Raw genomic sequence first — 15,160 nt, forward strand, 5'->3', positions numbered from 1 at the left:
CAACAAGTACGGCCTAAATCACACTTAACATGCTTTAAAACTGCCCGAATAAAGACAGCAACAGCTCTGGCTCTTATCAATGGGGCCAAACATGAGAATCAGTGTGAAGGACCCATGCCTGGACCAGAAGGACCAAGGATGAAGAGAGTGCAGGACACCAAGAGCTGATAATAACATCCCAGCGATGCTCCTCTATTGCCTCTTGCTGCTTTGAAGCCTATTTGTGGCTTTCCGGCAGCCCAGGGGGACAGGCAGGGCAGGTATCTTCATTGTGGCTGCTTGGCAAACACCATGAGGGTCACGTAGGTGAGCTGGGTAATGGAAGGAATGAGAAGTGTCATTTCCCAAGGTTAGTGTGCTAGGGGATCACAGACACTGGAGTGATGTTAGGGGACAGGATAGACACCTGCCTTATCAGTGAAGGGTTTAATGTCAACCTTTGCTATATATAGTTATGTTTCAAGGGATGTGATCTGACCTAAGTCTAAATGAATCTAAATTTGCCTTCCATGGAACTAAGACACAACAACTTGCAAGATGACCACTCAATGACATCTAGAGATGCTAATGGCAAAAGAACAGCCATTAGCAACTTTGCCAGTTTATTCTCAGCTGTGTTGAGCTTAGCTCATTCCTCATGCATCTTGTTCTTTTAGGGAACATATATTCAAAGGTCAAATAATTTCTGTAAACTTTAGTAATGTCATATTGCTAGCACCAAGCACAAAACAACACACTAAGAAAAGTTGCAATGATTTGGTCTCTTTTCTAAAAATGGAGCTCCAGTTGCTTGCTGGTGTATGGAATTGGAAAGGTCACACAATTTGCAAGGTCAGCAGCCCCAGAGGTCACTTCCTTCCCTCTGAGGGCATTGTGTGTACTCAGAACACCGTACAGTACAAGCACATCTGCACCACCAGCTCATTAGAGGCAGACCAAAGGCTGGAGGGATATGAGTACAAGAAGTTGTTGGTGTCTCAGTTTCTGCCAACAACCGCCCCCAAAACATGTTTCTTAATTTCTCCATGATTTAATTTCTTTATGCTTAAGTTCTTATGAAGGGCCCATGAATCTGGCCACCAGAAGGATCTTGAAAGGTCTTTTCTACTAATAGCTTCCCCCTTTTCCCTAGGTTAATATAAAAGAAACCATCTTTAATTTTATTAAATTAATAAAATAACACTCTGAATGGTATTTACCTTTGAGTTAGGGACAATAAGTCTCCTTTAGTTCAGCACAAGTCTTTTAAAATTCTGTTGAGTCTAAGTCTTAGAATAGATCAAAGTATGTCTAATCTTGGTAAAGCAGTAGTTTGAGAAGATGTTGAATATTCTGCTTATATTCCCTACTGAAACTCTCATAAGAAGCAGGACATTGTATGAGGCAACCAGCTGGTTTATAGAACTGGGCAGGCCATGTCCCTGGTCTCTGGGAACTTTCAGGTTGGAGGAGAAACCAGCAGGACACATGATTAATATGTAAATTAAGAGAGACAGGAGAAGAGATGCTCAGGTCACATATAAACTATGAACAGCTGGCCCTGGCCAGTTTGGCTCAGCGGTTGGAGCATCAGCCTGCGGTCCAGAGAGACCCGGGTTCGGTTCCCACTAAGGGCACGTACCTCGGTTGCAGTTTGTCCCCGACCCTGGTTGGGTTGTGCAGGTGGTGGCCACTTGATGTGTCCCTTTCGCATTGATGTTTCTCTCTCTCTCTTCCTCTCTCCCCTCCCACTCTATCTGAACAAAAAGTGGAAGAGTGTCAGTGGGTGAGGATAAATAAATAAAAATATATATATATATATATGAACAGCTGTAGTAGACACACCTGGAATATCTGTCCGGCCCACAATGACCTCCTTTCTCTGGGATTGCCTCCTCCCTCAGATACTGCCCCCCGCACCCCATGTCTAAATAGACCAGGAGGGGATACCTGCCCAAGCTGAGCCCAAATTCTCCTGGGAATTTGGAACTGTGATTCAGAGCACCTGTAAACTCAGACAATGTAGGGTGGCTATCCCTCTAGAGAAGAAAGAGGACAAAAGAGAACAGAGATGAGCAACCCCCACCCCCAGAGACTGAGAAGGTGGCTGCCTTGGTCACTAATGGCTTTGCCCTTTCTGGTTCCAGGCCCCCACCGGGCTCCTGTGACATTGCAATCTTCCTGAAACATCCTGGCTTCCTATGAGAAATTCCCCCGTTGTCCTTGTGCTGGCTGAGACCGCTGTTACTGCCATTCAAAACAGCACTAACATACCTCTTATATTAAAAAAAAAAAAAAAAAAAAAGATACAAGTAATTCAAAATTACAAATAATCCAAAAGCCACTTTTGGCTCTGGAGGACATTGTGAAATAAATATATTTAAATTGCTGGATCTCACAACACCTCAGATGGAAATACAAGCTCACAAGGAAATCAACTCGATTGGCAGGGAGCAGCAAAGCCTGTCCATTTCCTCTGTCCTGCCCTAGGCTCTCTTCTCTGCGTACTGGTCCTTACAGACAAGGAAGCATCACTTCTTCCCCTTGCTCACAGCTCATCGCCCCCACGCGCCCACACTGCTTCCATCGTGTCCAGCTTTGGGTCTTACGTTGTTAGGTTGTCCACTTGGGGTGCTCTATTCAAAAACCAGACGTGGTTGTGGCAGGTAGTTTTTTCCACTAGCTAAAGGTCTGCCTCCTGGAAGGGAGGCTTAGCCATTGCTTAGATACACTATTTAGTCAATTACACATTGATTTCTTCTTTGCAGTTGGCTACTTTCATCCTGTTTACTGCTGCATCTGCAGAATACTGTGCTATATTTTAACATTGAACAAGAAATAACATTTAGAAGGGCGCAGACCTTAAGACCCTTGCCCTACCTAACAACTTTGGGGGGAGGTCAGTTTTTAAAGGCCTTTTCTGATAGCAAAAAGCAAAAGAGCAGCCTGGGAAAACAGCCAATAGAGGAGGCAAGAAGAGACTGGGCTCCTTTCAGAAAGAGCTCACTAGTAACCATTCCCATGACACAGAACAAGAAATGCCTGAAAGAGAAGCGAGAACGGCCCCTGGGTGGCTGCTTCCTGGCCAGCGGTGTTTTCCAGTGCGGTCCGAACTCCGGATGGAGTGCCATGTAGAAAGGAACCTGTCTGAGCCTCTATGGGAATGAAAATGTTGACGGGATACAAGGAAAAAGAACTATTTCGGAGCTGTCTGAAGGTTTGTTTGGGTGAGGAGAGAATGCTGAGCAGGGGGGTGGGGGTGGGGAGATCACTGGAGCGGGATCTATCTGCAAGGGCTGGGTAAGGCCCCATATTCCTGGAAACAGGGTCCACCAATTGCATTAGAAGAGATCTCTTTGTATAAGCTTCCCTCATGGCAAAATAACCTTTCCTCTTCGTCTTGGCAGCTCCCCGTGGGTAGAATTAGGCTAGGAACACACAGACTCACACAGACTCGCCCACTCCCACTCTCACAGGCACACTTACTTGCACAGAACCACCTACCCTGCTGCGTGTTCCCCGGGTTCCACTCACCACCACCTAACGCCCGCATCTTAGTAGTTTATGGACCTAATAAACCAGGACAGTGACCCAGGATCCTGGCTGGTACCTTTTGGATGTGCACATGAGGAACAGCTTCCATTCTATAAAGGACTTTGTCACGTAGATGGTTTCATTCAATCACAAAACAAAAAAGGCTGGAGGGACCTCAGGGAACCCCCTTCCAATACTACTCCCTCAATTTCCCAATGAAACCAAGACTTGTTGCAGTTACCACCTTCCCCCCCCAAAAAAAGGGATCCTAGTCCAAAGACTCCCTAGCCTTGGCCAGATTATTCTTTGTCTCCCAATTTAATACAACAGGCGAGCCTGGCCTGGCTCTCAGCCCTCTCATGGGAGGTTTTGCCAACAGGCCTCACAATGACTCGCAGGGAGGTTGCCAAGCTCAGGCCCCACCCTGGCTTGTTATCGGCAGGCAGGGTTCTCCCATGACTCTCTGGCTGGCCCTGCAGCCACCGCTCTTTGTGGGACAGCTGTACCTGCCTGGCTGCCGGTGTGTTCAGTCACAGGTCCTGCCTTTGTGTGGTTGATAAGCACGGTCAGGTTCCAAGTCCCACTGCTCTAACACAGGTGTTCTTGCCCTGATTCTCCGAGGAGCCTGTACTATCTTGACACTTTGTCATCTGGGATCTAGGGCGACCCCGGCCTGAGGCTTGGGCGCAGGTAGGAGAGAAAGCCGCAGTCTCTGGGAGTCACAGTGCCAGCCTGTCTTCCCAGAATCACCCTCCCGCGTATCCCTGTAGTTGGCTCTCTTTAATTATTCCTTTGCGCCTCGATCATTACAGTGCTCCCGTGTCCTGGAAAGCTCCTGTCCTAGGAAACACTTGAACCGTTTGTAAAATCACCAACTAGCTTCAAAGATCTAGGCCAATGTTTCTAAAAGTGAGGTCCACGTCAGAAACACTGGAGCTTGTTTGAAAACAAAGGCTGCGTGTCCCGTCTCAGGCTTTCTGAATTAGAATCTCTTGGAGTAAGGCCTGGAAATCTAATTTAAAACACTATATTTTTATTGATTTTTAGCAAGAAAGGAAGAAGGAGGGAGAAAGAAAGAGAAACATCAAAGTGACAGTGGAACATCATCGCCTGCCTCCTGCACACCCCCTCCTGGGGACTGGGGATCAAACCAGCAACCCTTGGGTGCACAGGACAATGCCCAACCAACTGAGCCATACCGGTCAGGCCTGGAAATCTAATTATTATTATTAATATATTTTTTAATCCTCACTGGAGGCTATTTTTCTATTTGTCTTCAGATAGACTGGGAGGGGGAGAGAGAGAGAGAGAAGCATCAATGTGAGAGAGACACATCGACTGGTTGCCTTCCGCATGATCTCGACCAGGGCCAGTGATCGAACTGCAACCAAGGCTCTTGCCCCTGACCAGAATCGAACCCAAGACGCTATGGTCTGCGGGTCAATCCTCTTACCACTGAGCCAAACCGGCCAGGGCTGGAAATCTAATTTTTAAACAACCCCCAGGTGAAGGTGATGTGCATCTAAGGTTGTAAGACCCAATATGAGTCTGACTCAATTATACTTGGCAACGTGGGGTAGTTTTGTTCCCTAGTCCTCCAGATCTTTCTTTCTGAGACCTCTGTGAAAAAAAGTACAAAGTATTTTGACAATGTGAACTTGATGACTAAAATGATTATTTCTTGAAGGCAGGAGTCCATTTCTTTCTCCCTGACTTCACGTCATCAAGTCCCAGTAGTGGACAGGATCACTGCCCATGAAGAATACCTTAAACCAGGGGCTCACAGACCACCTTCCATGCCCCACTTCATATAGAATTTTTAGCCCCCCAGCCTCATCCTGTGGGCTCCAGATCAGAGTTTAGTGACCACTCTGGGGGCACAAATCTACGGTGCATCTCTTTGTGCAGCAAGGCCTCTAGAGCTATCAACCTCCACTTTACCTGTTTGAAAAACAAAATACAGTGATACCTCGGTTCTCGAACGCCTCGGTTTTCGACCAAATGGAGATTCGAGAAACTTTTGTCTCGGAATCCGAACAAATATTTGGAACTCGAACTTCCGAGATGAGCCGAATGGCGTTCATTCGGCCCAGCGCGCCTTGCTTGCGTCATCAGTGTGAGTGCAGAGAGAGAGTCACGCTTTGTGGAGTCACGCTTTCCTATTGGTTTCATTGCTTCGGTTCTCGAACAATTTGGTTCTCGACCGTCCTCCTGGAACAAATTATGTTCGAGAACCGAGGTATCACTGTAACACAAAGATTCTGAGAACTTGTTCCAGCTCTATTTTTAGAAAGAAGCCCACAGGAACGCAGAAGACACCACTCCCTTCAAAAACCAAACACAGGCCAAAGTACCAAGATAACTAAATGAGATCATATTTGTGTGCCCAACACGACTTTTTTGTTGTTGTTAAAACTCACTCCAGGATATCCAGTGATTTTTTTTTTTTTTTTTTAAGCTAGAGTGGAAGGGAGGGAGGGAGAGAGAGAGAGAGAGAAACATTGATGTGAGAGAGACACATCGATTGATTGCCTCCCGCACGATCCCGACCTGGACTAGGGGTCAAACCTGCAACCCAGGTACATGCCCTTGACCAAGAATCAAACCCGAGACCCTTCAGTTTATGAGCCAGCACTCTAACTGCTTAGCCAAACCATCCAGGGCTGCCCAAGGTGACTTTTTAATCCATTGACAGAGGAGTGACAGTGGATTTTAGGTCTGCATCCTTGTTCCAACCATAAGCAAAAAACTGACGATACATCCTACACATATTTTGTGTCTACATCATGCCTCTAAAGAATCCAAAGCACTCATTTTGCCTGTCTCTGTTTGCCCTCTGTCATAGAGGAAGGCAGTTATCCACCCTATTCATAAATAACCCTTCTGTGCTCAGAAGGGTATGTGATTTGTCCAAGGTAGAGCACCTAGGTAACAGCAGAATTGTAGAAACGATCCTTAGGCCAGTAAACCAAGCTACACTTTTTCTGTATGATGCTGTCTCACTGGGTATTCAAGATGATTTAATCTTGTTGGCATTCAGTCTGGAAATAAAGCTGACCCACAGGTCACTCCATTTCTGTATCTTTTTCCCCACCTTTTACACTCTGCTTTCTGACATTAGGGATCTCACCTGATCCTATTATTCATAAGAAAAAAATGTACAACAAATTAGTTAACATTAGAATGTTAAGGATTTAATCTATTATTTTCCCAATAGGCATCTGGATTATGAAAAAGAAGCTTAGAAGAAGGTTGTTTATCCAAAGAAATGGCTAGCTAATGATGAAATTTTGGGCATCAGTGAGACAGAAAACTTCCTGGTGTTTCTTTAAAAGTATACTTTTTCCATTTAAAGTGATTGTTGATAGATATGCAGTTACTGCCATTTTATTATTCATATTTTATCTTTTTCTTTAAGAAGTATCTTTAATATTTTTTTGTAATACTGGTTTAGTGGTGATGAACTCCTTTAGCTTTTTCTTGTCTGGGGAGCTGTTTATCTCTCCTTCATAGCTGTGCTGGGTAATCTTGGTTGTAGGTCCCTGTTTTTCATCACTCTGAATATTTTGTGCCAATCCCTTCTGGCCTGCAAAGTTTCTGTTGAGAAATCAGCTGACAGTCTTATGGGAGCTCCCTTAAGATTCTTTCTTTGTCTTTAAGCTTTGGCATTTTGATTACCATGTGTCTTTGTGTGGGCCTCTTTGGGTTAAAAGGGGGGAAGGAGTTAAGAAATACAAATTGGTAGTTACAAAACAGTCATAGGGAAGATAGTCAATAAAATTGTAATAACTATGTGTGGTGTCAGATGGCTACTGGACTTACTGGGTGACCATTTCATAAGTTACATAAACATCTAATCCCTATATTATACACCTGAAACTAATGCAATATTGTATGTCAACTGTAACTGAAAAAAAATTCTTTTTAATTTTTTAAGTGTTTAGCAGTACTTGGCATAGGATTTTTTTTTTTTTTTAAGTGTATTTATCCACCCAAGCAGAATGCCAAAACCTGTCTATAAGATACCAAACTCTGTTCCAAATCACCTAAAGGAGGTGATGTTGAGATCTGGAATAAAAATGTTAAATAAATCTGAAAAAATTATCTAGCCTGAAGACTCCCCTGTGGAACAAGATGGAGGAATAAAAACTAGATTAACCTTTCTAAAATGACTAAAAAAAACCAGACAAAATATATGAAACAGTAGTTCTCTGGCCCGTGGACCAGACAGGCCTGGGTTCGGATCCCGCTAAGGGCACGTACTTTGGTTGCGGTCCGTCCCCGACCCCAGTTGGCAACCACTCAGTGTTTCTCTCTCACATCGATGTTTCTCTCTATCCCTCCCTCTCTCCCTCCTGCTTTATCTCAAGATAATTGTAAAAATGTCCTCAGGTGAGGATAAAAAACAAAACAAAAACAAACAGAATCATGAGAGGAACTTTCGGAAAGAGAAAACCAGGGCCTGGACATGCTTCTTAAAACAGGACAAGCAGAAGCAGAGCCAGGGCACAGATTTGCTTTTCAAATGTCAACGAGTGTGCTTAATCTGATAAGTGCGACTTACCAGGAGTTCTGCTTCCACACACCCGAGCATGAGGCTGAGCTAGACTGCTGTGCAGGTGACTGCACTCAGGGAGGCTCTGTGCCAAAGGCAGGCCTGGTGTTTCTCTCTCTCAGTCAACCAAGAGGATGATAGATAAGACCATTGAGGTCCCCACTTGCCCCAGTCCTAACCAGACTCACAGGAGCACATTTTCATCTATTTTGCTCACAGGATCCATCACTTAGCTAAAACAAATGGAGCAGATCCTAAAGCAAAGGAGGAGAGAGAACGGAAATGGAAGCCTCAGCAGAGACCGGCCGTTTCTGGGTGGTGTGGTCTGGAGCACTCACCTGCGCGGGCTCCTTAGCTCCTCAGCCTGGTGAGGTGAAACAGACCTCACACCCTGAGGGGGAAGAAGGACCCCTTGGAGAAGGAAGCGCTGCATCTTGGCGGAGGGCCCCTCCCACCGACCTTGCCAGGTCTGCAGCCTCACTGCCGGGCCTGAGTCACTGATCTCCGGCAGCAGCTGCCGCAGACCCGCCTCTCCCGAGTGGCGAGTGGCCACACTGCTGCCTTTCTGCCCTCTCCACCGAATGAGAGGGCCAGGGAAGCGGCCTCTCGGCAGAGCACTCCAGGAATCTGATTTATAGGAGGGAGACACCCCGAGGTGTGAGAACACAAACCCCGAAGAGATAAGAATCTGCAGCACATATTTTAATTCTTTCTTTTCCCTGAGCTGTAGCACTTCTTAGGGGTCTACTAAAATAAACTTTTAAAAAATATTTATTTACTTATTATTGATTCTAGGGAGAGGTGGGGGGGGGGGAAACATCACTGTGAGAGATAAACACTGATTGCTTGCCTCCCATACACGCCCCAACTGGGAATCAAACCTGGGTATGTGCCCTGACCAGGAATCGAACCCTCCGCCTTTTGGTGCACAGGAGAATACTCCAACCAACTGAGCCACACCAGTCAGGGCTTAAAATAAACTTTTTATTAAAAGTGTGAACTTTATTAGTTTGCTAAATAATGTAGCTTTCTCCTTTCACCTGAACATTTTCAAAGATCTCTTTTCATTGCATTTAACTTCCAAGCTGTGGTTCTTCATGACATAATTCTCCTGCACTGATTTTTGCAAACTCAAATTCATGTTAATACCAAGAAAGAAAATTCTTAGAAGTTGTAGAACATCAAAGGCAAGGCTGGCGTTACCCCAATGGACAGTAGACATGCTCAGCAAGTTACTGCCGGGTTTCAGGCTCAGGGTGGGGTCACCAGGAGGAAGAACAATGGGACTCAGCCATTACTCACCACCTGAGTCCATTCTGTCCTTGCAACCCCAGCCAAAAGATAAACACCAAGAGGGAAAAGAATCTTGCATAAATATCACCATGAAAACAAAGAACAATGTGCGTGCGTGTGTGTTATCTGCCCAGTGAGCTCAGGCACAAAGCCATACTGGAGACTTTTTCTCCCACATTATGTAACCACACTGTTCCCTGAGACAAACCTCTGCACCCAAGCAAGGGAAATCCAGATCCCCTAACACTGAAGGGGTTATGAGATAGCCAAGGTCAGACCGCCTCCTCTGAAAAGGCAAAGGAATCAGACCAGGGAATGGAGAAAAGCAAACAGGATCTTTTTCAAGGTCCTCCCATGAATTTTATCATCTGGAACATATGCAAGTAGATTAAGTCCAATAACACAAGCCTCTTTTTTTATTTTAATTTTAATTTTTATCCTCACCCGAGGACATTTTTCCATTTTTGTTTTAGACAGAGTGGGAGGGAGAGAAAGGAACAGAATGAGAGAGAGAGAGAGAAACGTCGACGTGAAAGGGACACATCGAGTGGCTGCGTCCCGCATGACCCCAACCAGGGCCGGGGACAAACTGCAAACGACATACGTGCCCTTGACTGGAATCAAACCTGTGACTCATTGGTCCGCGGGCCTATGCTCCAACTGCTGAGCCAAACTGGCCAGGGCTAACAGGTTTTATAAGGAAAAGGACAGTCTCCTGCTTCACACCACCCCCCTCCAACCACCTGTCTCCTTTAGCCTTTAGCTCTTTCTTTTATCTTTCTTCTAGATTTCTAAATAATAAATTATACCACTATAGATGTATTCAAGTGTAAGATCACTTATTGGCTTCCTATTCTGTTAGAAGAGTCCTACACCTTTGTCCCTATTTTGTCTCCCCCTATCCTTCCTACATAGGTAAATTATAATTTTTGGTTAAATCAATGGTCCATGTTTACAGTACTAAATGTTCACACTGAGGACAGAAGTAGACTATAATTTTCTTTGTCTTTGGCATCGAGTGTAGTTACTCAGAAGTCCTGTGCCATGCAACTCTGTTCTTGTGAAGAGAACCTGTTTCATTCCTCTAGGGGAGTGTCTAGGGTCTTTACTCAGTTTCTGAAATTTCAAAATGGTGTGTTGATCTTTTCAAAAGCGTACGGAAAATTTCTGGTATTATTTCTTTGACAATTATTCAGCCTCATTTTCTTGATACTCTCTTTTTGGAGTTCCTATTAGGTGAGTGTTGGCCCTCTTGGGACAGTTCTTTAATTTTCTTATCATTTTTTTCCCCTGTTGGCAATCTTTATCTTTCCGTTAATCTTTCTGGAAGATTTTCCCACTTTACCTTTTCTAGCTCTTCTATTTTGAATTTCTAAGAACTCTTATTTCTTGTTCTTTTATCTTTCCAGCATTAAAGCATTCTGCTTCTGATTGATCAATGGGTACAGCACTTCCTCTTATCTCCCTAAGAACATGAAATATGCTTTTTGTGTGTTTGCAAAGTTTAATTCTGTTCCCCTGTATTATCTATTTTCTCCTAAATCTTTTTCCCTGCGTGAATGATTTTGGTCTCTTTCATCTTGGAGGCTTTCCTCCAGAATCAGGTGACTTTTGGATGTCCATTCACATTGAAGACTAGGACCCCAAAATCTGACTTCCTGTTTCCTTTCAGGCGTGTGGACAGGACTTGTCAGCTGGTGATTTCCTCTGACAGCGACTGGGTAGTGAGCCAGCCTTTTCAGGGTGGGACCCGACATGGCATTCTCTGCAGGTCTTTTCTCTGCAGCCACTCAGTACCCCCACCTGGCAGAACCCGGGGAGTCCTGCTGCACAGGATGGTGCCTGGCTGCAGCAGAGGCAGGGGCCGGTGGCAGAATGGCCACCATGCAGTGATTGTCAGCTCTGACTCCCTTTCCCCTGGTACCAGCCGGACACCTCACTCCTGCTGTCCGCTAGCACCATGAGGCTATTTCCAGAGTCATTTTAGTTCAGCACCTCTAGAGAAAAACTTCCAGCCTTATGCAAGCAGGCGGCAGAAGAAGGGGAGGAAGAGGAATAATCTGGTTGCATGGGTAGGGGATGACACTTGGGGATCTAATCCCAGACTTCCAAGTAATTCCCTGTATACAGTTCTCAACTCTTCCCTGTTTCCTGCAGCACCTGGTGCCACAGAACCTCCACCTCGCTCCCCTGGGGTGGGGGTGCACAGACACCCCTCCTTAGAATTCCCCCTGCAGGCTAAACTAGTCGCTACCCCTCCATCTGCTTTCCATCTGCCAAACCGCAGAGTCATTTATAGTCTGCAGTTCCCCTTCCATGGCATCTGTTTTCGTGTATTTATACCTTTTTTTTATTCTTCTACTAGAATTCTTAGTTGGAGTTTTGGAAAAGAAAGTTTTCAGTCGGCTGTGTTTAACCAAAAACTGTTTCCCACTCTTTAGATTTCAGATTTGCTCTGCAGAAATCTTCTTGCCTATCGTCCCTGGAGCCCATTGGGGTAGAAGATTTTAACCTTGGATTTTTCAGGTATTGGATGCATGGTCGCATTTCCTCATATAAAAAATAAAGAGAGGGGAGGGGTTCTGTTTAGTAAAAAATTTGGGGATACATTGCTAAATTATAATAGCAGAATTAAATTAAATTGCCTGCTGTGTTAAGATAATATTCATGGTAATAACCAAGTGGAGTAGGCACACAGTAAACCCATTGTTCAGATGAGTTCCACAGAAAAGGTGGCCTTGACCCTCTGGTGGGGGGTGAGAGTCCTTTTCTGATGCCCTGTGACCTAGTTCTTCTCTTATTATGTTTCCTGTCCTATATGAAGTCCAGATTTTCCACTAAATTGTTAATTTCTTAGTTTAAAAAGTTAAATGTGGTTCAATTTAAATTTGGGGAAACAAACAAACAAACAAGAGTCCTACCTGGTTATCTGGAGGAATGTAGAAGGAAAAAAACGAAGGTCTGTAACTGTGAGGGTGTCTTAGTCCATTCAGGCTGCTCTATAACGAGTACCGTGGATTGGATGGCTCACACACAAATTTATTTCCCACGTTTCGGGAGCAAGTCTGGTCAGGGAGCCAGCAGGGTTGGGTTCTGGCGCGGGAGGGCCCTGCTCCAGGCGGCACACCTCTTGTGTCCTCGCATGGAGGAGCGGAGCGTGCGGGAGCTCTCTGGGCTCCTTTATGAGGGCACTAATCCCATTCATGAGGGCTCCACCCTCAGGACCCAATCACCTCCAAAGGCCCCACCTCTAAATACCATTACTCTGCAGATTAGAATTTCAACATATGAATTTGGGAGTTGTACATAGTCCATCACAGGAGTGATATTCCAGCTCTCTTTGTGCCTTTACCTTATGCTTACTTTAGATCATCTTTCCTTACTGAGATGATTAACTTCTCAGTTGCCAATTTAAAATGGTCTCACACGCCCTGGCCAGTTTGTCTTCAGTGTTTAGCGCATTGGCCCGCGATCCAGAGAGTCCCGGGTTCAGTTCCCGCTAAGGGCACGTACCTCGGTTGCAGTTTGTCCCTGGCCCCAGTTGGGGTCATGTGGGTGACAACCACTCGATGTGTCTCTCTCACATCGATATTTCTCTCTCTTTCTCCCTCCCAATCTATCTGAAGTTGAATGCAAAAATGTCCTTGGGTGAGGATAAAATAAATAAATGAAAAACATTAAAATGGTCTCACACTTCCTTATGCATTTTTAAGTCAATAATCATTCGAGAAACAGAAATTTTTTTCTGTAGTATTTTTCTCTTTAAAAAAAATTGTTTTTTGCCCTGGCCAGTTTGGCTCAGTGGTTAGAGCGTCCGCCTGCGGTCCGGAGAGACCTGGGTTCGATTTCCGCTAAGGGCATGTACCTCAGTTGTAGTTTGTCCCTGGCCCTGGTTGGTCGTGCGGGTAGCAGCCACTTGATGTGTCCCTTTCACATCGATGTTTCCCTCTCTCTCTTCCTCTCTCTCCCTCCCACTCTATCTGTACAAAAAATGGAAAAATGTCCTCGGGTGAGGATTAAAAAAAAAAATTGTTTTGCTTTTATTGACTTTAGAGAGAGAGGAATGGAGAGGAGGAGAGAGATGGAAACATCAATGAGAGAGAACATCGATTGGCCACCTCCTGCATGCCCCCACTGGGGATTAGGCCGACAATTTGGCCATGTGTCCTGACCAGAAATCGAACCGGTGACCTCTTGGTGCATGGGTCGATGCTCAACCATTGAGCCACATCAGCCGGATGTGTTTTGCCTCTTTGTAGACTAAGATTTGATGCATACTCTACCTGCCAAACATTGACCCCGTGAGGGCTGAGGACTGTCTCCATTGTCTGCTGCTCACAGCACAAGGCCCAGCACATCACAACACAGCCCTCAGGGGCTTCCAAGAGACCTTCAGGTTTTTCTGGTCCAATCCCCTTATTTTACAGGTGATCTAGGCAAGCCCAAACGAGATGAAATGACTTTCCCAAGGACTCCGAGAAAGATGCCGAGCTGAAACTTGACCTGACCGCCCAGCTCAGAATTAGCACCCTCCACGCTACTACACTGCCCAGAACAGGTGTTCAGGGAGTGTCTCCTGTCCACATCACAACTGAGTCCTCCGTGTTCTCTCCACTGTGGCCCAATTTTCTCTCTCTTTTATAAATGCTATTCTTTCAGCAGCAATAATGAGTAACATAAACCTAATAGCTAATGACATTAAGGGGAAAGAAAGCTAGGACCTTAAATATTAGATGACCAAGTGCATATCCTAATATACTACACAATCAAAAATACTCTCTATCAATATTTCCATCAATTTATTCTCTCATAAAGCATGTCACAGGGGTGAATATTTTCTGCCCATGGATGCTGAATGCGTTTGTGCACCTGTGGAGTCTTTACTGTGTTTAACTTGGCAAGACGAGCCTCCATTGACCCCTGTGCTCTCTGATCTGAGCGCTGCCTTGGTCAGGGTCATCTGAGTGAGTTGAGATCTGAACATTCAACTGCAGGTAGATGCTGATTGTTTGTCTTTGTGTCTCACCCCAGCGGACCTGCCCCACATCGCCGGTCACTCATGCACTTGGGAACGGTCACTGGGGACCTACTGCATGCTGGGTACTGTTCTAGGCCCCCGGGATGCAGTATGAGCAAAACAAGGCCCCTGTACTTTGGGAGCTTACATTCTAGCAACAAGCATTAAAGAAACAACAAGGTAAATTACGCAGCACGTGGAACATGGGAAGTGCTGTGGGGAAAAGGAAAACTGTGCGGTAAGTGCTGAGGTGAGGTGGGCAGGAGGAGGTAATGTTGGCCCGAAGACTTGACGGTGGTGAGCAAACGAGCCATGGAGCTATCTGGGAAGAACCTTCCCAGCAGACGGAACAGTCAGGTCCGCAGGTGAGCGTGTGTCTGGTCTGTTCGACACACTTCCCGATGGGTGACATTTGGAAAAAGAATCCTGTGTAAGAGAGAGTTATCATCCCCTAATTCCAGACAAACCCAGAGTAAAGTAAAATAAAACTTCCAGAAAGAAAGAGTGAGAGCCCGGAGGTACCGAATCTGTTCCAGTGGCCTGGGAGATTTAGGAAACCAGACGAGACACCTGAGCACTGACGCCAGCACTTGACATTCGAGAAATCACCACATAAATGACTAACGCGGGGACTGACCATCACTCACCTTTGGAGTCGCAGCATCTGGCGCAGAGCCGGGCACAGGCGGCTCGAGAAATGCCTTGGGAGTAAGGGAAGGACTAAATGAATGGAACCGTCCTCACACGTGACTCTTTCTCTCGTGCTCTGTGGGATAAAGGAC

General features: G+C 45.5%; 1 long non-coding RNA gene across 1 annotated transcript; it reads left to right on the top strand.

Annotated features, from left to right (window-relative positions):
* The first annotated feature begins 3,015 nt into the window (after window positions 1–3,015).
* Window positions 3,016–13,882, top strand: LOC118625089. Its single transcript, XR_004958598.1, has 3 exons — window positions 3,016–3,196; window positions 11,803–11,887; window positions 13,789–13,882. It is a non-coding gene; the product is annotated as an uncharacterized LOC118625089 (long non-coding RNA).
* Window positions 13,883–15,160: the final 1,278 nt, after the last annotated feature.

Source organism: Molossus molossus, unplaced genomic scaffold (genome assembly GCF_014108415.1).
Source record: "Molossus molossus isolate mMolMol1 unplaced genomic scaffold, mMolMol1.p scaffold_m16_p_11, whole genome shotgun sequence".
Lineage (NCBI taxonomy): Eukaryota > Metazoa > Chordata > Mammalia > Chiroptera > Molossidae > Molossus > Molossus molossus.